This window comes from Eurosta solidaginis, chromosome 4 (assembly GCF_040869045.1).
Source record: "Eurosta solidaginis isolate ZX-2024a chromosome 4, ASM4086904v1, whole genome shotgun sequence".
Classification (NCBI taxonomy): domain Eukaryota; kingdom Metazoa; phylum Arthropoda; class Insecta; order Diptera; family Tephritidae; genus Eurosta; species Eurosta solidaginis.
In genome coordinates this window covers 96,422,956-96,449,136 of record NC_090322.1, presented here as the reverse complement: position 1 = coordinate 96,449,136, position 26,181 = coordinate 96,422,956, and the positions used below count along the sequence as shown (strand labels likewise).

General features: G+C 37.2%; 1 protein-coding gene and 1 pseudogene across 4 annotated transcripts in view; both read left to right on the top strand.

The window, feature by feature from the left end:
* Positions 1–26,181, top strand: part of Rbf (Retinoblastoma-family protein) — a 597,832-nt gene that overhangs the window by 148,776 nt on the left and 422,875 nt on the right. The gene's annotated exons all lie outside the window — the stretch shown is intronic.
* On the top strand, positions 19,769–24,654 carry LOC137250066 (uncharacterized; annotated as a pseudogene).

Genomic DNA, 26,181 nt, shown 5'->3' with positions numbered 1-26,181 from the left:
GATCTGCTTATTTCCGGATCAGCGCAGTATACTGCAGACCCTACTCCTTCCACTACTTTGGAACCATCGGTGTACACATGTATCGCCTCGTCCGCCATTTGCGCACCCTTGCGCCAACCGTCCACCTCTATTGTGCCCTTAAGATCTCCCTCGAATCGCAGATCGGGAATCATGTAGTCTGTTCGTCTTGTGATTGATGACGCTATACTACTATGGCCATATGGTCGGCGCTCAAGCTGCCCCGAAGCACCGAGCCTGGTTGCGGTCGTTAACGCTTTGTTCTTTGCTACCAGGTCTACAGGTGGGATGTGCAGAATGGCATACAGTACAGCCGTCGGGGTTGTTTCCAGGGCTCCCGTAATGCTAAGCATCGATAGTCTGCATACCTCCTCTAATTTTTTGAGGTATGTTGTTTTTGGTGTGGCTTTCCACCAAACAAGAACTCCATAGTATAGAATAGGGCTTACAATCGCTGTAAAAACCCAATGAGAAAGAGAGGGCGATAGGCCCCACGTACACCCCAGCATTCTTTTACATGCATAGAGTGCCGTTGAGGCCTTCTTGACCCTGTCCTCCACGTTGAGCTTCCACGACAGCTTACTGTTTAGGATGATTCCTAGATATTTTGTGCAAGGTTTCTCCTGTAAGGTCACCCCTCCTAACTTAGGCCTGGTCCAATTTGGGACATTGTACCTCTTTGTAAACAAGACCATATCCATCTTCTCCGCATTGACTTTGAACCCGACATTAGATGCCCAGGTATGAATATCCCGAAGCGCCCGATCCATCAAAGAACTAATCGCTGGACGGCACTTTCCACTTATGACAATTGCAACGTCATCTGCGTAAGCCGTAAGTTTTACGGGTCCCTCATCGAATTGCCTGAGCAGTTGGTTGATGGCCAGCGTCCACAGCAGAGGTGATAGCACCCGTCCCTGCGGCGTGCCCCTGTCCACTGATTTCGTGGCCTCGTACAATCCCCATTGTGATGTAATCTTTCTGCAATTTAACATGCAGCCGATCCATCTGATTAAGGCAGGATGTACTTTAATGTAATTAAGACCATCCATAATCGCCCATTTTGCAACATTATTGAAAGCCCCGGCAATGTCCAAGAAGACTACTAGAGCATACTCCTTATATTCCAGGGATTTCTCTATGCTTATTACCACCCTATGCAATGCGGTGTCTACCGACTTGCCTTTGGTGTACGCATGCTGTGTTGTGGAGAGCAGCTTTTCATCTACGTTGGACTTTATGTACACATCTATTAGCCTCTCAAAGGTTTTGAGCAGAAATGATGTTAAGCTATTGGGTCTATAGTCTTTGGGATACACGTGACCGATCTTCCCCGCCTTTGGTAGAAAAGCTACACGAGCAGTTCTCCAAGAGTGCGGTACATGATTCAGTATTATGCACCCATCGAATATTATTTTAAGCCATTCCACGACCGCCCTACTTGAGACTTGTAGCATGGCTGGGAATATACCATCTGGGCCCGGGGATTTAAACTTAGAAAACGTCTTCACTGCCCTCTCGATCTTGGTATCGGTTACCAAGCCCGGCTCTACTAGCTCCGTGATCGAAGTGTGAGTGATGTCTGCTGGCTCTTCTAAACCGTCTCCCGATGGGAAATGTGTATCGAGAAGCACCTTAAGGGATTCCTCACTATTACGTGACCATTCCCCGTTCTCTTTCTTTATTAGTCCCTGGACTATGTTTCCCTTTTCTAGGACTTTTTTCAACCGTGCTGTTTCGCTGGAGCACTCTATATCCGTACAGAAACTTTTCCATGAGTTTTTCTTCGCCCTGGTAATTTCACGCTTGTAGATCCTCAGTAGATCCCTGTACTCGTCCCGACACGCTTCACTTTCCGCGGTCTTTGCGAGCTTAAACATTTCTTTTACCTGTCTTCTTCGAAGACTCAGCTCATTGCTCCACCATGGCGGCTTTGCTTTTCCTCTGAATCTTCTTAGAGGGCAAGCTTTGTTATACGCAGTCATAAGCGTCCTTGTTAGGAATTCATTCGACTCCTCCAGTTCCTCTACATTAGCAACCTCTTTGGGTTGTCCCAGTTTTGTTTCTACATGTTTCTGGAATTTAGTCCAGTTCGTTGACCTAGGGTTTCTAAAGGTTCCTCCCTTCTCTACCCTCTTTAGGGGATGCTGAAGCTGATATACGCATGGTCGGAGAAGGATGGTCTATCAAGAACCATCCAATCATACCTTGATATATCACGCTCGGAGCTCAATGTAATAACCAGAACATTGCTGGATGTTGGACCAATGTATGTAGGGACATTTCCCCTGTTGGCTATTTGCAAATTGGTTTGCAGGATGTAACAAAACAGAGATTCGCCTCTCTCGTTCGTATCTGCTCCTCCCCACGCATTGTGGTCCGCATTTGCATCTGCGCCTATGACCAACCGCCCTTTGCGCCCTTCCTCCTGTACTAGCCTTTTGCACTCCATCGGTGGAACCTCTGCAGCATGGGCCATGTAGCAGGACGCCAGGATAAATGCCTGCTTATTCTTTTGCTCAACGGCCACCGGTACGAGATCCTCAGTGGTGTAATTAGGCAGCATATATGAATGCAGCTGTTTCCTTACCATTACTACAGCTCGCACCCGTCCTTCCGTTTGCGCGTAGTAAACGCCAAACCCGCGAGCGCTAAGTCCAGAAACCTTTCCTCCCGATGAGAAACACGGCTCCTGGATCAGCGCCACGTCAAACGAACCCTCCTCAAGGGTTAGGAGGAGTTCGCTCGACGCTCAGGAGGACTCGCAGCACCATTGGGCTGTTTTCCCCCTCCAGCACCTTCGTCTTGACGTCGTCGTCCTCCCCTTGCCATTTTGGTTTAGAGTATTCGAGGCCCCCTTCAGCCTCTCGTTACTGTTGTGCCGGGGTTCCTCTGTGCGAGTCACAGCACCATTTAGCGGTTGGTCCTCTTCTAGCACGTTCGTGGTGACGTCGGGGACCACCACCTGTCTTTTTCCCCTTAGGCTTTTGAGGTCCTTTTCGATTTCGCCCACCTCTAGCGTGTTAGGGTTTTTATCCTCGGGACTTCTTTTCCTGAGTCGCATGTAAATTTTGCCAGTGCCAAAGGACATTTTGCCAAGCTGCGTGTACAAAATATCCTCCGCCTGCTTGTTTATTTGGAAGATGTAGAACTGACCATCCTCGGTAGGCCGAGATACAGTAAGTACCTTCCAATCCTATGTCGGTATGTTCGGATTCTGATTCTTCAGAAGTCGCAGTGTATCCTCCGACTTCATCACGCATGGTATCCATACCTTTTGGTACCGTGGGAATTTCCGCTTTATCCACCACCTCAAACCGTGCTTTCGTGCCTTGCCTTTGGAGGTTTGGGACCACTTCCTCCAGCCACCGCAAGCTCGCGATGTTGTCGCACGCTATCATCTTCACACCATTATACCATCCCCCCAATCAAAGGTTGGAATGGGCTTACTTGGTTGTTCCCGCATCATCTTAAGCATTAAGCTAATAAGCTCCCTTTCCGCAGATCTCCACCTTTCAGTAGTCATTTGTCCGAAAGCACTGCTACGATCAACCAGCGCCACAGTCAGCGACTGCTTTGCCACATCACTCATCTTCTCGGGAAAAGCAGGAGTCTTAGTGTTATCTCCCTTTGGCATCTCCGAGAAAGCCGGAGTCTTAGCGTTAACTCCCTTTAGCGCCTCCGAGAAAGCCGGAGTCTTAGCGTTATCTCCCTTTAGCTTATCTCCTACTTCCGCAATTGGAGGTTCCCTCTGACTCGCAGCTTTCGAGGTAGTTGCTACCTCGCTGTTGGAGCCCATCTGTCTCACAGCTTTGGGCCTACTTGTATTGTCTATGCGACTGCCCTGCCTCGCGGCTATAGGTCCTCTCTGCCTCTTGAAAGCAGGCTTGTCGCCTTCCGCCAAACGTTGCCTCTTCATTCTGCCATTCGACGCTTCTTCCTCCTCGTACCGGTTGCAGAACCGAGGGTTTCTCGCAGCAAACCTTTTGAAATGCCTCCGACCTACTTCTACCGCTTCATGGGCCCATTCCAAGCGCTCGATCTCCACTTCTGTTGGGTCGACCACTGCTCCCAAGCGTTGTACAATTGTTAGTGCTGCACGGTACTGCGAGAGAGCTCTTTTACTTCCTCTGCTCCGTACCCTTCTCCACTCTTCTACTCCGTTTTCATTTGTGTGCTTCTCCAACACGGAGTTCATTGAATCAGCACTACTCTCGCTCCCTGAGTCCGACGCATCGTTTAATTCGTATTTGTCGTCCTTGGATTGCGACTCAGTCCTCCTCTTTACATCGTCCTTCTACAATCAGGTAATGAGTCGTTCATCTTGGTCGTACGACCACCTGCCCTACAAGGCGGGCTCAGCGGTCCAGTATTATATACGTGGAAATAACCGTCCGCCTCAGCCGCCCCTTACTGTGGTAAGGCCATTAATACTTCCCGAGGTGGCCCGGTATCGGGAAGGCTCCATTCGAATACAGCCGAATTTATCCCCTGGCTGCAAATCGTCCAATAGGCACGGTCCGCATAACACCCTGGATTAGGGGGTTGGCAGTTCTTTGTCACCGACATCCCGCCGCCCTTCTATGAGGCGAAACGGCGTAGATGTCAGTCCTAAACAGCTCCGCCTCATAGTCGGGCGCTATGGAGTTCGGCTAAGCCCTCACACCAACGACAAGGTGGCTACCCTAGTGAGGGTTCACAACGCTAAGTGTATTTGTTTCAGAAAATAAATTTAAATTAAATATTGTATCATTGAATTCTATTCATTTTATTGCACCCTATAAAAAGGGCAGAGTAATCAATGTGCTCAATTCAAAGCTGCACGATACACATCATTTTTAGTTTTCTGATCTGGAGCGTAAATAAAAAGTGTTGATGGTGTCCCAACTCGGGAACACGCTACATATAGTTGGCCGTGTGAAAAGCATGGCGTTTCTAAATTTATGCCACAGACTTGCAACGACTGTCCTTGTGACTTTTTAATGGTCATCGCATATGCAAGTTTCACTGGAAACTGAATGCGCCTACCCTGAAACGGCAAATCATTTGAAGTGAACAGTATTCTCGGAATCAGGCATTCCTCTCCCTTGAACGGTCTTTTTAAAAGCTTTGCCATTATCAAATTGCTTATTATAAGCTGGGTTGCAATCAGTCTTGTTCCATTACACAGTTTTGGTGTATGCAGATTGCGAAGCATAATAACTACAGATCCAACTTTGCGACGCAAATGATGATTGGGCATTCCAGGCAAATCTAATGAATTTAAAAATTCTGTAGGATAATTTACTATATCCTCCTCATTATAAATTCGATCGATTGATTTGTAGAATTGTAATTCTCCCGGAATTTGGTTTTGGATTGTCCAATTTAACTCATTAACATCACTATTTTTGGCTGCTAAAATTACGCGTTCACTCAACCAAGTTAGGTTAAGATAGTTTTCACCAATATTTGGATACACGTTTGTGATGAGTTCATCGTTGTTCGAGGTAAATTGGCAAATAGCTCGGGGAATTGATGTTATCGCTTATGACTACGTGGTACTAAATGCTTCATACTTTTCTGCGCACTTGATTTTCGTTTAGAGATTTTTGGCGATGGAATTATAGCTCAGCCAAAGACTATTTTAAATTCAAATAAAATGGAAACATTTTATATAAAATGTGGGTACACAAATATAAATATAATTATATAATAACAATAGCTGTGTTTTTTTTTTTAAATCTATAGACGTTTACGCTTAAACTGTATAGGGACTGCTAAGAGTAAAACTTTAAATACACCTCTGAAATTGCTGCGCATAATATTTGTACTACTACACGTTTGTGATGAGTTCATCCTTGTTCGAGGTAAATTGGCAAATAGCTCGGGGAATTGATATTATCGCTTATAACTACATGGTACTAAGTGCTGCATACTTTCCTGCGCACTTGATTTTCTTTTAGAGATTTTTGGCGATGGAATTTTAGCTCAGCCAGAGACTCTTTGTTTTTAATTCAAATAAAATTAAAGAAAAAAAACTTTTTTAAAAATAAGCTTTTATTATTGGTTAATAAATTAACTAAAAAGTAAAAAATAAATTGACTGTAAAGAAATATAACACTTTATAAGTTCATTGTGACCTTCAACGATAATTATTCTTTTTCGTCTGCGACAAAAAAATTCTATATTGTACATAATTATATATTTTTAACATTTAAACTTTACACCTAAATTATAAAATCTTACAGTTTATATCACAGTCCTAATTGTTCTAATAAAAAGCGTGTTAAATTTTGTTGGTATAATTAAGAACATTTAGGATGTCCTTTTCTTGCTATCACAATGTAACACGCTTTTATTAGAACAATTAGGACTGTGATATAAACTGTAAGATTTAATAATTTAGGTGTAAAGTTTTAATGTTAAAAATATATAATTATGTACAATATAGAATTTTTTTGTCGCAGACGAAAAAGCCTAATTATCGTTAAAGGTTACAATGAATTTATAAAGTGTTATATTTCCTTACAGTCAATTTATTTTTTACTTTTTAGTTAATTTTATTAACCAATAATAAAAGCTTATTTTTAAAAAAGTTTTTTCTTTAATTTTATTTTTTACTTTTTAGTTCGTTTTATTAACAATAGAAGCTTGTTCTTAGAAAAGCTTTTTTCTTAAATTTAATTTAAATATGATTTTTATTTTTTATTTTTAGTAGGGTAAAATATTGTTTAAATTAGTTGTGTAATCTTTACTTAGTTATTTGTAACGTTTCTCATCCTATCAATTTCTTTTAATGCATCAACATTACAAGGTTTCTTCGAAGTCAACTTTGAACAGTCAAGTTCTTCTATTCGAGTGTTAACTAACTTAAAATCATATTTTATTGTGACTTTGCCTATGTCGCGTTCAGATTACAACTACTAATTGCAGATCTCTGCTTTGTGGGTTAAATCTGTTTTAAAATAAAATTCCAACTTTCGCTTAGGTAAAATTCCATCGCCAAAAATCTGTAAAACAAAATCAAGTGCGCAGAAAAGTATGCAACACTTACCGATAACAGCCTAACCGCGTTAGCGTTCGTTGTATCATAGAATTTTTACATATAAAAATGACGGCTGTTGTTTGCAAGGTTGCATTCCTTTGAGTTTATCGCGTTTACACCATGAAATGTTGTAAATGATTTTTCATACAAAATTTGACAGTTCGTTTATGCACTACACCTTTTCCAGTTTATTATGACTTATATAACTTTGTATTGGGAAATATAAGTTTATACAAAGACTTATCGAAGAATAAAGAATGTTGCAGGGACGAAAAATAGTGTGAAGCAAGCTTCACAAAACCTCTAGTAGGTCACATTCACCACTTACCACAGCAGAATTTGTTAAACTACCACTGTCTGTATATGTTATTTAATAATTATTTGTACACTTTTTATTCAGGTAATCTGTTCAGAATTTACATTTTTACACTCTAAAACTACAATCAATGTATTTTGTGTGCTTAAATTATGTTAAAAATTGTGTTAAAGTTTTTGGTGTGGTGGAAGTGACCTACTAGAATTTTGTGAAGCTCCGCTGCTTTCCACTGAAGTTCGCGCATGCAACATCTTTATTCTTCGATCAGTATTTGTTTATATTAGCTGTGTTTTTTTTCTCATCTATATAAGTTTACGCTTAAACTTTATATGAACTTCTTAGCGACAAACTTTAAATACACCTCTGAAATTGCTACGTATAAAATTAGTACTACTAAATTTCAATATGCATTATACTCAGATGTAACTAAAATTGTCTTTGTTTCACCCTCTGCACTAATTCTCTGTATTCTATGCGCGTCCACGATTTATAAACAGAAATACAACAGAGGGTTGTGTCTCCGCTTGTCGCTACACCCTGCTGCTGTAGCTAGTTCTTTAACCACAGCCGCTAGATGGGTCTCCTAAGCATTATCTAAGTGAGGATAGGCGTTATTTTTCACGGGCAAACAAAACGTATACGGGTGTAAAAAAAAAAACACGGGTATTGAGAAAACGCAAATCGATAATGGGAAATCCAACTTTATAATGAGAAAATAAAATATGATAATGAGAAGCGTATCTTCTTATTGAGAAAATATAAATTGATAGTGAAAAATGTTACTTCATATTGAGAATACATAAATTGATAATGAGAAATATGAATTGATAATGAGGAGACGGCTGCGCCAGGAATACACCATACGTTTTGCCCCTGCTTCGTTTTCACCACCTGGATTAAAAATGTCATGAGCCTGGGCATTCGCGCAATTTTAGTGATGTAAATTGCATGGCGTCAACGCCAATGCGTTGCCAGCTCAATGGTAGCTCATTGACGCAATGACTCCAAGCGAATTTTTGACGCTACTTAAGCGCCAAATACACGACACGAACATTTCCGCGAACATTCCGCAATCTTGTTCGCAGCTTTGGCCATACACCATACGAACTTTTGGCCGAACATTAGTTCTCTTTCAGACAGCGATGAATACGGACAACAATTGTGCTGCAGCAAATTTGCTCGCTGTGGCAATTAAGCGTAAAAAAAGAGAGAAGATCGCAAAAAAAGAATTTGGTGCAAAGAATGGTTTAAAAAACGAGCAGTTCTTGGACAAAGTGAGCTTATATTTCAATAAATTCACTCAGAAATTTTTTATTGTCCATTTTACTTTTCCGCGCCCGTCTGTTCCGTTCAGAAATTACTACGATTATGAGCTATTTCGCCATACACGCATGAACAGTTCGCGCAAATGTTCGCCAAAAATTAAAATATTTTGATTTTTGGCAACATTTGCGCGAACTGGCAAACACCACCATACACGACAGAAAAGGTCGCAGAAACATGACATAACGGGAATGTTCGCGGAAATGTTCGTGTCGTGTATTTGGCGCTTTAGTAGTGAGTGCGTAGTATATTTCACTTGCGCTATTGAGTGAAACGACTTTTGTGTGTCAGGCACGAGTTTGGTGTTATTGGCGCTACTGGCAATGATGACACTGAGCTGATGACAGTAGCGCTGGTAGTTCAGCTTTTGAACCAGAGAAAGAATTGATGACCCGTGTAAATTATTATGGCTTTGGCTATTATTGGTTGTGTATTTGAACCAAATAAATGCTGCGGACATAACAACCGGAGCCATTTTTGAGTTGTATATTTTAGATTTAATGCACAATTAATATGGGTGTGTTTGAGCAGCCAAATAATAACAGTAGTATTGCTAAAGTGCTGCTTAGTTGATGGAACGTCGCTAATTTCCTAGCGATGATCAATAGATTTTCAATATTTCGTTCAACGAATGCGCGTAATTGCCACATTTGCTCAAATTTTCCAAGATTTTCCATTCTTGATTTAACTTAAGCTGTTATGCCAATATTTTTCAGCCAGCTTTTTTCAAATAGGTAATTTTTCCAAAAGCAAAATAAATTACAGAAAAGATTATAAATTTAAACAGCCTTAAAAAATCAGCTATGTTGGTTATACACAGAAATACAACAGAGGGTTGTGTCTCCGCTTTTCGCAGTTTGTTAATATGCAATATAAATATCTATGGTTACAAGAAATAATCGCCTAAGTCTCAGAATCCACCGTTAGGTACCGGCGGGTTTGTATGGGACTTAGGCTGTTATGCCAAAGCAAACACAAATCTTTACCGATAACTCTGTTATCGATTAATTTATCGAATTCTCGCAAAGTAATATTGCATTGTCATCGGAGTTATACATGTGTGCAAAATTTCAGCTCGATCGGACACCGGGAAGTGTATCAAATTTAACTTGCAAGATTTCATTACATACAACAGCCAAGTGAAGGTAAATAAAATCTTATAATAAAATGGAAACATTTTATATCAAATGTGCGTACACAAATATAAATATAATTATAATATAACAATAGCTGTTTGAATGTTTTGTTTTGAGTGGTAAGTGACAAATTTAATTTATTTTATACTAAAAAATAAAAAACACACACCTCAATGTCACTTAAATAATAATTTTTATTTTGTAAGTAAAATTACAAAAACAATACAAATTGTTTCGACACTCGCGTGGTGCCTTCTTCAGTTGTTTGTGTCAACTAACCATTGTCCGTCAGATGACAAATAAAGCCTAGCAATAACAATGATAAACAAATAATTTCTAATATAATAATATCATACAGTACAAAAAAGAGCAATAGGAGAATGCGCATTAGCAACGCAACAACAATAATAAGTAAAACAGAAAATTTAACGCAAGGCTGAAAAAATACTAGAGTACAATGGGCCACTATCACGATTAACTGCAACATTTTTATTAACATAGCTGTGTAGTGATTGTAAAATATTTAATTTATTTATATTGGATTCTGATACAATTAATTTACATTTCTCCTCACTTAATGCATGCTTGTGTCGAGAGACTTAAAGACGCTCAAAAACGATCGCTTAATATCCAAAGCGTGCCGGAATGGCTTTGTAATACGACGAACACAAACATACCTACAGACACACAGTGGCTACTCTCCTTAGGTCCAAAGTTCTCGTTACCAACAACCAAGGATAAGTTTCCACTATTTAAACTGATAGCTGACGGAGAGGACCGTATACAGACTATTAAAGAGAAAGAAGAGCAAGAAATTGAGCGGAACAATTTTACCGCATTAATAAGGGATCACTTAAACAAGTCAAAAAACAATGCGCGGGACAGGTTTATTTTAGACACACTACACCAAACGAAAACTTTTCTCAAAGAAAATAAAAATTTATTAGTTTTGAATGCCGACAAAGGGAATGTCACAGTTCTGATGGACAAATCAGAATACGACAAAAAAAATACAACAAATCGTGAATGATATTTCGGCTTATCGCGTACTTAAACGTGACCCTACCAATAGGTTACAGGATAAAAACAACGAAATTGTTGAGAAACTATTTAAAAATAAAATAATTGATTTGAAGGAGAAATATCGTCTAATAAGTAAAACGGCAAACGCTCCAAGGTTATATGGTCTTCCCAAGATTCATAAGGAAGGCGTACCCCTGCGTCCTATATGTTCGTCTGTTAACTCCCCGTCTTATAAGTTATGCCAATATGTTGTTAAAGTCCTCAAAAATCTAACCAAAATTTCGAAGTACAATGTCAGAGATTCGGTAGAATTCAAAAACAAGGTAAAAGATACTTATATAGACGACGATGAATGTCTGATTTCGTTCGATGTGGTTTCCTTGTTTCCCAGCATTCCAGTCGACCATGCTTTGGATATTATAGCATCTAAATGGCACCAGTTAAAAGCCCATACAAGTATTAGTAAAGAATTGTTTTTGGAAATTGTGAGATTTTGCATTAAAGAAAACCGATATTTCAAATCAAATAATAAAATATATGAACAGCGGTCGGGAATGCCAATGGGGTCACCAGCATCACCTGTCATTGCAGACTTAGTAATGGAAGAATTGCTGAGTAAATTCGAGGAAGACTCTCCTAATAAACCCCGCTTTTTATCTAAATACGTCGACGATCTATTCGCCATCGTAAACATTGATGCTGTAGAGGATATGCTGACGAACTTAAACAGTTATAATAAATCAATAAAGTTTACCCATGAAATTGAAAAGGATGGCCAGTTACCATTTTTAGATACTATGGTGATAAGAAAATACAAGAAACTGTACTTTGACTGGTATAAAAAGCCTACATCGTCAGGCAGATTGATTAATTTCCACTCGAAACACAGCAAACCAACTATAGTAAACACAGCAAAAAATTTTATTCGACCATCAGTGATGAAATATACCATAATAAAAATATAGAGATTATTGTAAAAATGCTTAAAAACAACGACTTTCCGATATATCTCAGAAAAGGTTATATCCGCGATTATTTTGAAAAATCAAGTACCAACCGAATAAATAATAATAAAAATAAAATATATAAAACGTCCGTATATGTCCCTGGACTGTCCAACAGGCTAAAATACTCCAATATGTATGACCACGAAAAATTCCAAATGGCCTTCACTTACAACAATACCGTACAACAAATTTTTAGCAACACAAAGGACAAAATCGAAAAATACGAGAAATCTGACGTAATATACCAAATTTCCTGTAACGGCGACGGGTCCCACGTATGCAATAAAGTATATGTCGGGACTACAAAATCAAAATTAAAGACAAGGATTTCCGCGCATAAATCTAACATCAAAAATCGGGACCACGCTAATGATAATAAAACAGCTTTGACACAACATTGCAGAGTAACCGGACACTCCAGATTTAAACAACGTAGCATTAATTCAACAAGAGAGGCATTACAACAAAAGATACACATAAGAAATGCTTCATATTATCAATACACCAAGAGATCAAAGAATAAATTTTAAGGCAGATGTAGAAGGCTGCGCGGCAGCCTATCGTCCTCAATTCCTCGTGAGAAGAGTGTCGTTCCAAATATGCTGTCCCAACGCTAATGTGCTGAGCGCCACTTACTACTTATTATTTAACGTATTGTTGTTTATGTAAAAATTTGTTTATTATTACGGTTCTTTAGATGTTTACTTTTTTGTTTATCGTTTTCCCTTGTACTTGTTTATTTTAAGATTTGTTAAATTAGTCGATCAGGTGCACTCAAGAGTGTAAGTTAAAAATTATGGAATGTTGTTATGTTTTATGTGTTAATATTTTTTTGTTTTTACATGCCTTTCAGTCCTGAAGATGATTTCAGTTTGAAATCGAAATATCGATTAAAATAAATTCATAAAAATAAATTTGACAGATATAAAATTTATATGTAAACAAGCATTTTTGGTGTTTTAATTTACATATACATGGCCTAGAGCTCGAAAAAAAAAACTTTTATAAAAATTAATATTACTAAATATAGCAATAAAATCATTAGAAATGAAATGTAATTATGTGTAATTTATACACATAAAAAAAAACTACGTAAGTTTAAATATATATTTATCCGGCTTTTATTTTTTCCACAGGTATTAATGTCATATGAACAGAAAACTCTGTTGATGTAAAAGTTTACGCTATCAATCTAGGACAGATATTTCAGTAGATTTGACTGGTAGTGTCATTTCGATAATAAACTATGTTAATTTAACAGTTTACGCTGGTTATTTGGAATGAACTAAAATCTCTGTCATTTCTACGGCTTTCGCTGTTAGTCTCATCTTACCATTAAATCTGTTAATTTTACAGTTTGCACTGGTAATTTCAAAAGAACAGAAATCCCTTTCATATTCACAGTTTTGATAGCGACAATAATAATTGTTAACTTAACAAAACTATGGGTAATGTATAATGAAACAACTTTTTTTTGTTTATTTGACTACTAAAACGGTCAATTACGAATCAACGATTTGTGCGCAGTTGATTCAACATGGAGAAAAATTGACAGAAATTTCGGCTGAATTGACCCGTATTTCGGTTGATTTTACCAGTCTTTTTCTTTCAGTGTAACCATACTACATTCTAAAATTTATACACAACATGAAACTAGACAACCTGCCGAAATATTTGAATGACCGTGTAAAATCTATATATATAAAAATTAATCGTGGTGAGTGTATGTTCAGATGCTTAAAACTTGAAAACTACTGAACCGACTTTTATAAAATTTTGTAGATATATTATCTAGGTACCCGAATAGGCTATAGGCTATATTTCATACCGCTGGGTGGCTAGGTCTTGAGACCAAAACGTGGACCCGGGTACCACTAGAATGTGTTTATACAATATGGATATCAAATGAAAGCTGTTGATGAGTGCTTTACTGCAGAACAATTTTCAAACCTCTGGATGACTAGGGTCTCGAGATATAGCCCAAAACGTGGACCCGGCTACCACTAGAATGTGTTTATACAATATGGATATCAAATGAAAGCTGCTGATAAGGGCATTCCAGTTTTAAACAACGTAGCATTAATTCAACAAGAGAGGCATTACAACAAAAGATACACATTAGAAATGCTTCATATTATCAATACACCAAGAGATCAAAGAATAAATTTTAAGGCAGATGTAGAAGGCTGCGCGGCAGCCTATCGTCGGTTGATTACAACAACTACAATTCCTCGTGAGAAGAGTGTCGTTCCAAATATGCTGTCCCAACGCTAATGTGCTGAGCGCCACTTACTACTTATTATTTAACGTATTGTTGTTTATGTAAAAATTTGTTTATTATTACGGTTCTTTAGATGTTTACTTTTTTGTTTATCGTTTTCCCTTGTACTTGTTTATTTTAAGATTTGTTAAATTAGTCGATCAGGTGCACTCAAGAGTGTAAGTTAAAAATTATGGAATGTTGTTATGTTTTATGTGTTAATATTTTTTTGTTTTTACATGCCTTTCAGTCCTGAAGATGATTTCAGTTTGAAATCGAAATATCGATTAAAATAAATTCATAAAAATAAATTTGACAGATATAAAATTTATATGTAAAACAAGCATTTTTGGTGTTTTAATTTACATATACATGGCCTAGAGCTCGAAAAAAAAAAACTTTTATAAAAATTAATATTACTAAATATAGCAATAAAATCATTAGAAATGAAATGTAATTATGTGTAATTTATACACATAAAAAAACTACGTAAGTTTAAATATATATTTATCCGGCTTTTATTTTTTCCACAGGTATTAATGTCATATGAACAGAAAACTCTGTTGATGTAAAAGTTTACGCTATCAATCTAGGACAGATATTTCAGTAGATTTGACTGGTAGTGTCATTTCGATAATAAACTATGTTAATTTAACAGTTTACGCTGGTTATTTGGAATGAACAAAAATCTCTGTCATTTCTACGGCTTTCGCTGTTAGTCTCATCTTACCATTAAATCTGTTAATTTTACAGTTTGCACTGGTAATTTCAAAAGAACAGAAATCCCTTTCATATTCACAGTTTTGATAGCGACAATAATAATTGTTAACTTAACAAAACTATGGGTAATGTATAATGAAACAACTTTTTTTTGTTTATTTGACTACTAAAACGGTCAATTACGAATCAACGATTTGTGCGCAGTTGATTCAACATGGAGAAAAATTGACAGAAATTTCGGTTGAATTGACCCATATTTCGGTTGATTTTACCAGTCTTTTTCTTTCAGTGTAACCATACTACATTCTAAAATTTATACACAACATGAAACTAGACAACCTGCCGAAATATTTGAATGACCGTGTAAAATCTATATATATAAAAATTAATCGTGGTGAGTGTATGTTCAGATGCTTAAAACTTGAAAACTACTGAACCGACTTTTATAAAATTTTGTAGATATATTATCTAGGTACCCGAATAGGCTATAGGCTATATTTCATACCGATGGGTGGCTAGGTCTTGAGACCAAAACGTGGACCCGGGTACCACTAGAATGTGTTTATACAATATGGATATCAAATGAAAGCTGTTGATGAGTGCTTTACTGCAGAACAATTTTCAAACCTCTGGATGACTAGGGTCTCGAGATATAGCCCAAAACGTGGATCCGGCTACCACTAGAATGTGTTTATACAATATGGATATCAAATGAAAGCTGCTGATAAGGGCATTCGTAAAGAGTATTTTTTATACCGCTGGGTGACTAGAAGTAGCAAGAAGGTTCAAAACATGCTGTCAAGCAATATTTCATGCCATTACTTCGCGGGTATGGGATTAACCATGCTATTTTATATGAGAAAAATTTCTTTCCACGTGGTGAATCCCATGCTCGCGTATTACGCACAGTGTTGAATAGTGGCATTTTATGACTAGGAGCAACTTTCGATTACCGAATTACAGATGCCGTCCGCTCATAACGCTATTCATTACCAGTCATAGGTGGCGTCACAGCAGTGGGTGGAGTTTTGACTAACAGCAACTTCCGATTACCGAATTACAGATTATAAAAATCGGAAAAATAAGTACATATGTATGTATGTACTTACTAACCGAACTTCAATTGGGCGTACATCAAATATGCTGGCACATAGTAAACATTATACACTTTTTTACTTTGTTTTATTAAACGCACTTTAACCAAATTTAATTTCTTTAAATTTATTTAATTTATAGTTTTGAACTTCGCGGCGCGCCACTTCACTTTTCAAATAGAAATGAAAATGGTAGTCACGAAACTGATTCTCAATTCTTTCAGTTGTTCCAGTTGCCACACTTGATTGTTTCGAAAAAAACTTGTAGTACAAATGTTTGACATAACATTTTAAATAGAGAACTTGTAAGTTATAGAAAAGTAAATAATCAAATCGCGGGAAGGTAATTCACCACTGGAGTAACTTTAAATGTAATTCGGCAAATTTAATTCTCGTAACGCTTTATTTTGAAACGATTCCAAAACAACTCAAACTTTTATGCTGTCGGGAAAATCAACACTAAAAAAGGATGTTTTTTATTATCTTATTAGACTCGTATTGGAAAAATCCTGTTCATTCAAACAAAACATTTGCAACAAGAGGGCACAATTTTGCATTTCGCTTGGAGGAGAAGTTGCAAAATTGTACCCGATAAATAGGTGTCCCGGTATCGCATAATTTGTTGCAGTGTTATGCACAGTAAATTCAAAAAAAGGGGGTTTTTCATTTTGTATTGATAACTGAAAAACTAGTTTTTTGTTGTTTTCCCAATTTGTGTTTTTCGATTTAGTGGTGCTCTTATTTTGGTGTTTTTTTTTTAACAAGTAACACCATCGTCATAAGTACAAAGTAGAGAGCGCAGTGAACGTAAAATTCTCTTTGAAATTTGCTCATTGACTTGTTCGCTGTTGAAATGACCAGTGAGATCAGTTGTGTTAACAGAAAAATCTGTTAGATTGATTAGGAATCTGTCAATTTTACAGAATTTTGTCAACTTAAGAGCGACAATTTCTCTTCTGTTGAAATGACTAAACTAATTTGTTCTCTTGACAAAGAACTCGGACGAATTAACCATAATTCGATCAATTTCACCGAATCTCCGCTAAGTCAAGAATAACAGAACCGATTTGTTGATTTTACTAGCACCATTTCTTTCAGTGTAGTGTTAATACATATGTATGTATGTACATATATTTAGAAGTAGTTTAAGTAAGGGCAAGAAATGTAATCGTAGGCATAATAAACGACCATTAATAATAAGTAAAACCAATAAAACTAAATTCCGCAAACACATGCATAAAATAGTAAAATATGCAATGTAGGCTCAACGCGTGACCTAATTAATTGTTAGTAATCATATACCTATAGCCAGTCATGTAATTTATTATTTGTTAACAGTTAAAGATATTTATGTTAGCGTAAGCATTTATTTTGAATAAAAGACTTACTACAATAAAGAACAGTGTGCAGAAAAGAACTATCACATTTTATTGCATAACGGTGTTTCTACCCTAGCTAAATTCAAATTCAATAACCCAACTTAAGGCGAATCTGCCGAAGTTAACACAACAGCTTAATGTGAACCTACCTAAGCTATTCAATATACTCGCCTGGTGTTCTACCAAGTCGAACATTTTGGTGACCCCGACGTGATCCTGCAAATAAGGATCACACAATAAGCCGCACCACCGTCATCAAACCATCATATCCAAGTTGCTGCTTCACATTGGCACCAACATCAACGTATACAATTCATCCTGTAACAAGACACAGGATCACATTAGGAAACGAACCTGTAGAACCGCACAAATTCACGCCATAACCCCAACAATTCTCCATTCTGACCAACGCCATGTCCACTTTCTAAGAGCTAGTCGCTGCCCTGCAGAATACGGCAGACGAGATCGAGACCTTCATTCGGAATTTCAAGAAGGACTAGAGTTCAATAAAAACTCAAGGGTATCATCAAGAACGTCTTCAACGCCTTGAGAATGCGTGGTGAAAGTTTGAGAGCACGGACAATCTACCAATGCACCATTAATATTTCACAGATCAGTATCTGCGCATTTCAGATATGACGATAAATTACAGGGAACTGTTTGAGTCCGAAATGCTGCGAACTTTGAAATCAACAGATATTCAACGGAAGGAAGGCCAAGAAGGTGCAAATAAGGAAAGGGAACGGGAACCACGTGATGACACCCTGAATAAGGTTCTTCGAAATCAGAAGGTCTTAATACGTGCCTTAAGCCGAAATATTGACGAAATAAGTGATGAGGCCAATCAAGATCATCCTGAGTCATACTACACAACAAAAATAACGCTTATTACCAAATATCTGCAAGATTTTTCTGTCAACAACGTTGTATTATGGAAATCGTGGCAAAAGTGAAGATATCAACGACTGTCTACTATTACAGGATGTCTACTATTAATTGCAATCCCGAGCGCACAATATCCTCTCTGAATTACAGCAGCACATCGGTAATAACATCATAAGTATGTTACCCAATCACAACGCAAATGAACAACACCTAGTACGTCTGCCAAAAACCCAGATCGCAAGATTCAATGGAAGCTATCTCCATTGGATAGCTTTCAAAGGCCTGTATGTTCTGATGATACATAATGCACCAATCAGCCAGGTACAAACAATTTTTTATCTGACAACGCACTTGTCGGACGAGCCAAAAAATCCGATTTCTACTGCAAATTATGAAATCGCATGGAACCGACGACAACAAACGGCTCATTGTGACGACACTACTGAGCAACCTGCTACCTCATCTAAGGTTAGGTTAGGTTTGGTTTAAGTGGCTGCCATCCGCATCAGAGCGGCACACTTAGGCCTTTATAGGCCCATTGTGAAACCACACGGATTTGTTTCTACACTCGCCTAATCAAACCACTTCGTTGAGTTTGTGAAGCTAACTAAGCGTCGTGTATTGACCTCAGCTATATCAGTCAGATCTACGAGAAACATCTTGCCCATAAAACGTTGCCTTCTTCTACCGAGCGCTGGACATTCGCGGGTTAGATGGCTAGCAGTTTCAGGCTCTTCTTCATTGCCGCAGCTTCTACAATATTCATTAAGTTGAGCGTCAATCCTTTCCGCATGCGGTCCAATACAAACGTGACCGGTGAGAAAACCTACAACTAAGGAAAGATCCCTCTTACGGAGGACGAGAAGCTCTAGCGATTTCTTCTCATTCCATTCCCGCCATGTGAATTTAGCCGTGTGGTATCTATCATGATGCTTCCACCTGGCTCCGGCTTCCATCAGTAGAGCCTCCTTTATCTTGAGCTTGCAGGTAGAGAGCGGAATGCCCAACCTCTTCGAGGATGGCGAAAATGGAAGGCAGGTACCCTTTCTTGCAAGCTCATCCTCCATCTCATTACCTGATATGCCCTTATGTCCCTGAACCCATACCAGATGCAGAGTAAACTGTTCAGCCATCAAGTTAAGTGATCTGCGACAGCCTAATACAGTTTCAGAATTAGTTGTGACAGAGGCAAGGGTTTTCAGTGCCGCTTGACTGTCTGAGAAAATATAAATGTGCTTCTGAGTCTGCCCTCTGCCTAAGGCAGCCCACAGTGTCTTTTATGGCCGCAAGCTCGGCCTGAAATACGCTACAGTGCACTATAGCCGAAATTGCGATTTTAGCAGCAAAAAGTCAATTTTTCAAATTTAAATTTTTGCAATTATTTTGATGGTGTTCAATACCCAACATATTGATAAGAAAAAGGTAAAAAAAATTTATTGTTGGCAACCCTGTTTATGTACAAACAGCTGGTAATGTTTACAAATTTTTTAGTACGTGTTAATACAAGTGAAGCAGCAAAATTTTTATAAAATTAAAAACTGTTTTTTAATAACATATTCTTGTAAAAAAACTTTGTAAATATGAGTTCTATTACTCGAGGTGAGTAATTTTACTATATACAAATATAGTTTGCTAAATGTTTTTATTTCGTACTTATTTTGGTGGTTTTTTGTATGTATTTTTTTGTGAAATTCTGAAGAGTTTCGTTTTTCGTGGAGTAAAACTAAAAATGTTTTGAAGTGTCATTGGAACTATTTACATGTGATTGTTTGTAGAAAACTCAAGTTTTATGTCATGGTAAAAGTGTATGCATTTGACTGCTAATGAACGAATTTTTAATACTTTTGTAGAAACACTCAGGTTCAAGAATTCTGAAATATTTGAGTTTTGGTTGAGAAACAACAGGAATGTTTCGAATTACATAAAAGGAAAGATTTCATACGAAATTTACAGTGAATTAAGTAAATTGATATGTACTAAAGCTCGGAACTTATCTAATTTTATTAAACTTAAATGGAATAAACAAACCAGAAATGAGAATGCATTTAGAAAATATAATAAGAAATGGTTGAGTCGAGAAACAATTTTTGTAATACCGAAAAAGATGAATACTATTGGGCGACCAAAACTGACGTATGATGATAGCTGCGAAAGAAATAAAAGGAGATTAGCTTCCCAGAAAGGAGACAATGCGCAATTATTAGTTCATGCTGCCTCTATATCTGCCAAAAAATCCCACGCAACGGATTTGAAATTTGTCCTACAACAAGTTGCTATATCTCCAAATCGGCCATCCAAAATTCGAGAAGTTCTTAATACTACCATAAAGAAGTTACGCCAGTATCACCTGATGAAGCTCTAATGTTTGTGTTAGAAAACGGATTAACTAAAAAGGTGTACTCAAATATGCGGCAATTAAACATAAAGAGTTTGATGACCCTTATTTCACAAAGATCCTTTATACCTCGCTGGTACGTCCTATTCTCGAGTACTGTTCATGTGTCTGGTCTCCGATCTATCAAATCCATGTTGATCGGATTGAGTCGGTCCAGAGACGGTTTTTAATTTTTGCATTACGAGGTCTCAACTGGGAATCAAGTACTCATCTTCCACCATACAGGAATAGACTTCTTCTAATTAATTTGCCATCTCTAGAGAATCGTAGAGTATTACTTGGCGTTATGTTCATTCACAAGCTCATCATTGGCGCGATTGACTCACCTGACCTAATCAGTCAACTAAATTTTGCGGCGGTTCCTGCTAGGGCGTCCAGGCATTTTGTGCCTTTTCATTTACCTCTATGCCGGCAAAATTTTGCTAGAAACAGTCCCCTGCGCCATTGGTGCTCGCGGTACAATGATTTGTATAACTGCATTGGCTTTGAATGTTCGTTTGCTGCTTTACATACTGCTATACTCTTATGTTTAGCCTGATATTTTAATTTTATTTTTTCTTATACAATGCGATGTCAAATGTTTATAACATACAAATTTTCTATGTACCTTTTTTGAATTTTTTAATTTTAAGAATGGCTCTGTATTTTACATATATATCTGTCTATTACAATAATTAGTCGACCGCTTTGTGTTTGCGTCGACTTTAAATAAATAAATAAATAAATAAAACACAATTTATGATAGAGTTTATAAAAGCAAATTGAAATGTAGGCCGGATGAAATCAAAGCGAATGAAAGCTCTGTCGAAGTGTCGTTGCAAAATTTGTTAGACCACACAGCTAAAAGAATTCTTGAATATCAAGATGAAGTATTGTGTACAATGGATGTTGAAGAATCAGTCCTAATTTCGAGCTACGGGTTTGAGGGTTCTACCGGTCACAGCTTGTTTAAACAAAAATTTGTGGAAAATACTTCGGAAAGTTTCGATCATTCCCTTTTTGTGACATCAGTCATTCCAATAAAAATAATTTCATCAGCAGGGTATAACATTTGGGTAAACCGTACACCTCAGTCAGTACGCTTTTGTAGACCTTTAAAAGTGGAGTTTGTTAAAGAAACAAAAGAGCACATTTTAACTGAAACCACAACATAAAGAAACAGATTGAGGAGTTGAAACCACTACAATACACACTAAGTAATGGGAAAAAATTTAAAGTAAAATATAATTTATATATGACATTAATAGATGGGAAAGTCTTAAATGTGTTGACAGAAACTAAAAGTGCACAGCAATGTCCCATCTGTCATGCCGGTCCAAAAGAATTTCGAACTACAAGAAACTTTGATTCTCCTAATTTTGAACCGAAGACCGACGCTTTGAAATATGGATTAAGCCCTTTGCATGCGTGGATTCGTAGTTTCGAGTTTGTTTTAAAACTTTCATACAAGCTAGAGTTAATGCGCCTTGAAACTTCATAACATCTGCAAGGCTCTCCGAAGATAGTTCAGTTCATAAGTCAAATTTAAAAACCGTGATTTATTATAAAAAATAAAATGAGTAAAAGGAAGCGAGAATTTGTTTGTAATAACGATCCAGATATGTTCTGTTTCATGTGTGGCCAATATACTATCATAAGGCGACGACGAGTATTCTCAGATCATATGAAAACTTTATACTCCAAGTATTTTGGCATTGAGCCTAAAAATGCTGAAAAACCATGGACACCGAACACTTTGTGTACATCGTGTCGAGTAGAATTGATTCAGTCGGAATCAGGACAACAAATAAAATTTGATACACCAATGATATGGAGAGAACCTACTTGCCATTCAATAGAGTGTTATATTTGTCAAACAAAAGTAGTTGGCATTGGAAGATCAAGAAGAGTAACCTATGCCAGCGTACCTACAGTGACATTACCAGTACTACATTCAACGGCAGTTGCGAATCCAGTTCCATTGTCAACAGTAATATCTGAGTGCGGGGAATCAAGTTGTACTGAATTTCGCATGGGAAACGAGAGAAACGTTCTGTCACAAGCACAACTTAATGATTGGATAAGAGATTTGGAACTATCCAAGGAAAAGGCCGAGATCCACGCTTCTCGTATGCAACAATTTAAATTTGTGTCATCCGATGTTAATGTGATATATTGTAGACTTCGTCACGAACAATTTTCCAAACACTATACCAAGAAAGACAGTATATGCTACTGCAACGACATTCCTGGTTTATTCAAAGAGTTTGGTCAAACATATGATTCAAAAGACTGGCGATTGTTCATAGACAGCAATAAACTGAGTTTGCAGGCTGTATTATTGCATATTTGTAACAAAAAGCCTTCTATCCCGATCGTACATGCAGTAAATACAAAGGAAACGCAAAAACTACTCAAATTTATCAAATATGAAGAGCATGATTGGAAAATATGTTCGGATCTCAAAGTCGTTGCAATGCTATGCGGTCTACAAAGTGGCTACACCAAGCACTGCTGCTTCCTTTGCAAGTGGGATAGCCGAGCTCGTAGGGACCACTACGTCAGAAAGGATTGGCCGGAAAGAGTCGAGTTTACCGTTGGTGTGGATAACATCAAATACACCCCTCTTGTCAAGAAAGAGAAAATCATACTTCCACCCTTACACATCACACTTGGTTAAGGCTTTGGACAAAGAAGGCGAAGCATTCGACTATATGAAAACTATTTTTCCAGATATTTCTCAAGCCAAGATAAAGGAAGGTATTTTTGTTGGAGCACAAATAAAAAAGTTGATCAACAGTAATCAATTCAAAAGACTACTCTCATCAGTTGAGGCAGCAGCGTGGGAATCCTTTGAAAAGGTCGTTGCTTCTTTTCTTGGTAGACACAAAAGCCCTAACTACGAGCAGATAGTGAACGACTTAATCAATAATTATGCGAAAATGGCTTAAAGGCTTATTAAAATTAGTTTCCCAAAATTCTATAACTTGTTTAACTAACTAATATTTTCTTTCCAGGCGTAAATATGTCCTTAAAAATTCACTTTCTGCACTCACATTTGAGCTTTTTTCCGGCAAATCTTGGCGACGAAAGTGACGAACATGGCGAAAGGTTTCATCTGCAAATGAAATTAATTGAGAATCGATATCAAGGATTCTGGGACGTCGCAATGATGGGTGATTACTGCTGGTTTCTCATAAGAGAAACCGATCCTAAACTGAATAAGCGTCAAAGTAGAACACATAATTATTTCGACTACATAGTAAAATCAAATTAAGATAAAGATTGTTGGAATATAGTATAAACATAAATAAATTTAAAAAAAAGTTAAAAATATGGGAAATTTCATTCATAAATTGAACTTTTAACTAAATAGAAACAGAGCATAGCTAGATATTTCACTCTTCTTTATACCATACATACGTTTTGAGGTATACGTTGAAATTGCCCAACCTGGTTATTTTTATTTGATCGCTTATAACTTACGTAGTTTTGCATCGATTTTCTTCGATGGTAGCTTATCTTTTTTTTAATTAGACAGAGCTTTACGTAAAGAAAAAACATCTGGAAAAAAAGTTGTGGTTTTGGAATGCTGCCCTCGCAAAGAGTAATTTTTTTCATATTTTTTCATAAAAAAAACAAAAATCTGAAATTATAAGCTAATATCTCGAAAACTATCTGGTTGAGCAAAAAACAATGTATTATGCATTTATAGCAAATTTTATTGTCTTTCCGATGTAAACTTTTTTGCAATTGAGTTACCCGTTCGTGAGATATACGTAATTAAAGGGAGCCACCTTTTTGGTTTTTTCGAATAACGGTAAATTGCAAATATCTCAAAAACGGTACCATAGAATCAAAAATGAACTCGATTTTCGAAATCAGGGGGTGGTTTTACATACGAATTTCATAACGGCGTCTCTGGTAAATTTTGGCCGTCGACCAGTGTAATTATTCATTGGAATTAGAAGCGGCTGAAAACGAAGAAACAGACCATGAACAATTAAGCCACATATCTTTCGAGAATATGTATGTTATTTTTGTTATTTTCAGATTAATCCATAAGCATTTACAACTTCTTTAAAATTATAAATTTATTTTTAATAAAGGGCGCGAGCCGCCCATTTTTTCTAAAGTTTTTTTTGTCAGAAGAAGTCCGTTTTCAAAATTTGATGAAGCCAGCTTTTTGGTTAGTATTTTTGGCGACAATTTAGGTTTTGGATATAGGAAAAAGAGGGCGTGGACCGTTCAATTTTTTCTCAAGTTGCTTTTTTTGTCCATGTAACCATTTTGGTGAAGCTAGCTTGCCCGGAAGTACGTTTTGCCACTACTTTGAAAAAAGGGGGCGTGGCCCGCCCATTTTTTTCTCAAATCGATTTTTTTATCATTAGAAGTCTACACACCAAATTTGGTGAAGCTAGCTTGCCAGGAAGTCCGTTTTGCCACTACTTTGAAAAAAGGGGGCGTGGCCCGCCCATTTTTTTATCATTAGAAGTCTACACACCAAATTTGGTGAAGCTAGTTTGTCGGGAATTTTTTGCCGCTAAAATCGCAATTTCGGCCATAGGGCAGTGATCCGGAAGGCGAAACGATCTTTGTTTTCCAATCGTTCCGAATAGACACCCCATCCGACCCTGTAATCTAGTTTAGATCCATCTCTGTAAATCTGAATGCTGTTAGTGGGCCAATCTGGGTCATTAACCCACTGTTCACTCTCAGGAATTAATATCTCGTATCCCTTGTTAAAGTTGGTATGTGGTTTGCAAAAATCTGTCCATTCTGGTATGCAGAATCTGTAAAGAATTTCAGTATGGTTGCAGTCAGACCATGTGGTCAGTTTCCTCAGCAAAATAACCAGCGTAAACTGTTTATTGTCGAAATGACACTACCAGTGAAATCTACTGAAATAACAGATATTTCTTTTCTTTCTAGATTAATAGCGTAAACTTTTACATCAACAGAGTTTTCTGTTCATATGACATTAATACCTGTGGAAAAAATAAAAGCCGGATAAATATATATTTAAACTTACGTAGTTTTTTTTATTTGTATAAATTACACATAATTACATTTCATTTCTAATGATTTTGTTGCTATATTTAGTAATATTAATTATAAAATAATAATAACTTAAATCTGAATACAAATAAACAACAGTTCAAAACTTTTCACAATGTTACGTAGTCTTTTTTATTTGTATACATTACATATAAGTAAATTTCATTTCTAATGATTTTATTGCTATATTTAGTAATATTAATTAAAATAATCTAATCTAATATATATTATAAATGGCAAAGTTTGGATGTGAAGATGTTTGTCCAGACGTTTGTCTTTGTGACTCAATCACGCAAGAACGGCTGGACCGATTTGGATGAAATTTTGCACACATATAGCCAATAGTCTAGAAGGATCTACTAGCTATATATTTTTCAAAAGGGGCGTGGTCCCCGCCCTCTAGGAACAGTTATAATTTTATTATTATATTTTTTCGTCTTTGCGACTGAATCACGCCAAAATGGCTACACGGATTTTGATGAAATTTGGGACACAGACAATAGTCTACTAGCGAAATTTTTTTCGAACATGGAAAGAGGCGTGGGGGTCCCACGACCCCTT